Below are 3,648 nucleotides of genomic sequence, written 5' to 3'. Positions count from 1 at the left end.
GGGGTTGGAGGGGCTCTTTGGGCCCGCTGGACTCGCTGGCGCCCCCCAGGTCCTTCCAAGTTTGAGCGCCTCCAAGCGCCAGTGCAACCAGGGCTAGTCCTCGAGGATCTCTGAGCCGGGAATCCTCGGCCCAGACGTGGGGATGGTTTTGCGCTGAGCCATCCCCCACTCTCACCCTTTGCCCTCTGGGACCGAGCTCAACGTTGGCCCGGTGGCCTGAACTGAAATGGCCTGGAGGGTCAAGAAGCAGTTGCCTGCTTAGCAGCTTGCCTGGAAAGAGAGCTCCAAAATAGACCCAGATGCCCCTCTTCCTGGGATTTCTAAACTGTGCACCAAACCGTCGGAGGTCAGGGAGAGCTTCTCTGCTCAAGGGCCTCTAAGAATACAGTAATCTGAGAGCAACCTCATCTAAAAATGAGCCAGACATGCATGATCTCCTTTAATTCTCATCTGGGAGGTAGATGTCATTATCCCCATTTTACAGATGAGTAAACCGAGGCTCCAACAGCTTAAACAATATGCGCAAAGGTTGCACAGCTCAAAGGTAGTAGAGCCAGGATTTGAATCTGGGTAGTCTCTGCTTTAACCACTGCCCATATTGGGAAAGGTTGGGCAAGAGGCTGCTAGGTAGAGCACCCCTATGCCCCAACCCTGGCATGGTAGAATCAGTTGGTCTGTTTTGACACTTTGGAGGACAGGACACCTGCTTCCCACCTGCCCCTTCAAGGGGCCTCTCCCCAACGGTTCCTCAGACATGAGCTCATCTCCCCTCCTGACAGAAGTGGCTGGTGCTAGTGAAACAAACGGGAAATGTCCTCTCTCCTGCCTGCCTGGCCACCCACGGTTGCCTGTTGCCCAATCGCCATTTGGCCAGTCCAGTCCAGGAGGAGCAGCTGTAGCAAGCCTGGCTTCCTGGGAGGCTACAACCCCCTCTGCCCACCTCCTTCTCTTTCACCCCATCCTCTTCTTGACTCTCCTGGACCTGCTCACCAGACAGCCACACTGACTTACTCTGGTACCCAGGTCCTCCCTGCCAGATGTGGACATCTTGGCCCCTCGGCCTTGGCGCCAGCCCTTGGGAAGCGGGTCCAGACATCTCCCTTGGAAGGGGGTGGGAGGGTTAATTACAGGTGTTGGGATAGTATAATTAAAGCCTTTGACCAAGATGATGGGAGGAGAGCCTTGGTCTTCTGAGTGTGTGAGTGTGCAAGTGTCCATGAGATTGAGTGTGTGGACGTGTGTGTGTGTGTGTGTGTGTGTGAGCATGTGTGGACATGAGAGGATCTGTGTGTGACTGTGAGTGTGCCGTACTTGGCAGTGGTCAAGACTGTAGGCTGTAGAGTCAGCCTATGAGTTTTTGGACATTTCACTTCTTGGAGGCTCGGTTTGCTCATCTGGAAGATGTATAAACCTACTTCAGAGGGTTACTGTGAAGATCAAATACGATCATGCATGTTAACTGCAGAAGCCAGGATGACGGAACGCGCTTGTTAAACTTCAGCTGTTATTATGGTCACACGTGGTGCGGCCAGAGGAAGCAGCATCTGTAGCGGGTGGGGCGGGTGGTGTGCACAGGGCGCTGCGCATGGCCGGTGAGGGGTGTGTGTGTGTGTGTGTGTGTGTGTGTGTGTGTGTGTGTGTGTAGTACATGGTATGGATAAGTGTTTTGCATTTTGTGTTGGACCCTCTGGGCTATGGACATTGTGTGGTGAGCATAAGATTTCCTGTATGTTGTATGTAAGACTTTGTACATGTGTGTTACATACCGTTGCAGGCTCTGAATGTTGGACGCGTCACTAGAAGACGCAATCCAAGAGGGCAGGGATGTTTGTGGAAAACAGGCAGCAACTGACACATAGTGGGTATTCAGCAAACCTTTGCTGAATGTATGAACTGATGAGTGAATGAAGCTGTTGGCAAGTTCGACGTCATGTGAAAGTCGTTGTGTGGCATGTGTGGGTTTGCATGTGTGGGTTTGCATGTGTGGCCCCGCAAGGTTGAACCCACATGCTGGCGTGCAGGCAGGCCCTGTTGGCTGTGGGCTGAGTGCCTGCAGGATGTGCCCAGCTGCGGGCTGAGAGCCCAGAGCTAAGTGTGGCTCATCTATGACACAGGACATGAGCAGAGGCATGTGGGAAGCGTGGTGTGAGAGGGCAGCAGGGCGTGGAGTGGGGGCAGCTCCTTGGCCTTTAGTCACTCACCTGGTGACAACGCCCTTCCCTCTCTTCCTGTCTCACCCTGAGTCCCTCCCGCTCTGGGTGACTGGATGCTGAGAAGGAAAGTTCTTCGGTGAGTCAGTGCATCTTATAAAGCGGCACAGAAAAGTGGTATTTATAGTGACATAATAAACCCTAATGGAGATGGAATTACCCCATAAAGGCCCCAGAGAGCCCTCGGGGCCTGAGCAGCAAGTAAGCCTTCTGGTACAGGCAGGTGGAGCCTGAGAGTGTGTGTGTGTGTGTGTGTGTGTGTGTGTGGTTGCACGGACCTCACCTCCTAATCCCCACCTCCAGCCCACCAGCCTGCTCAGGTGCCCACCCTTTGCTAGGACTTGGCTAGGGGCTGGTGGCAACCAGATGACAAAGATAAACACTGAAACAGTAGTTTCACCCAGGAGGTGAGCACTGTTACTGTGCCCTGTTGCAGAGGATCAGACTTGCTTGTAAAAGCTGGAAAACAACTAGCGTTCTAGCCCAGGCAGCCTGAATGCGGCACACCCCCTCCCAGGTACCTCTTTCCACTGCCTCTCAAAACACTGAATTCCACAGAACCCAAAGCGCCGCCCCAGCCCAGATGCCTGGACTTATGCCCTGCTGGAGTCTTCAAGGCCAGTCCAATGAGTACCTCCGCAGTGAGGTCCCCAGGGATCAGGCCCTCCCTTGAGCCTCTGGAGCCCCTGTACCACATGCCCTCCAGGACCCTGGCCTCAGCCAGCTCAACTCTTTCTTGTCTTCGGAGCCTCTGAACTGTCTCTCAACTAGACTGTAAGCTCCCTGCGGCAAGGAACAAATCCAACACCCCTTTGCAATCCTGGCATCAGCTAGAACAGTGCCCCGTACAAGGAGTCACTCAAGAGGTGCTCACAATTGATGGTGACCCTCTAAATCAGTTCTCTCCATTCTTTCAATTCATTTTCTCGAAGGCCTACTATGTGCCAAGCCACCTTTACCTATGCAAACTCATCTCATCCTCCCAGAAGCCCCGGAAGGATTAATATGGTCCCCATTTTTGCAGGTGAAGAAAGTGAGACTCAGAGAGAACTTGCTTGCCTAGAGTCATACAGCCAGGACATGGCAGAGGTAGAACTAAAAAGTTAAGTGTGTTTCAGTCCAGAGCCCGGTCTAGCTGTGTTTCTTTGAACACACTATGTGTTTCATGCCTGCATCCCGTTGTCCAAGCTATACCCTCTCCCTGGATGCCCTTTCCACCTCGGCAACTCCTATTCCTTCTTCAAGGCTTACCTTGGAGCAACACAGAAGAGACACTGGAGCCCCCAAATGGAGGCGGGCACCTGGCCTACAGCATGTGCCGAGAGAGATCTGGTGGGTGAATGAATGAATGAATGAGTGATGGGTCCAGTAGACCTGGACTCTGCCATTTAACCACCTGTGTGGCCTTGGGCAAGCCTTATCATCTCAACTGCCACGT

This window comes from Orcinus orca, chromosome 1 (assembly GCF_937001465.1).
Source record: "Orcinus orca chromosome 1, mOrcOrc1.1, whole genome shotgun sequence".
NCBI lineage: Eukaryota > Metazoa > Chordata > Mammalia > Artiodactyla > Delphinidae > Orcinus > Orcinus orca.
Note: the sequence above shows the minus strand (reverse complement) of the source record.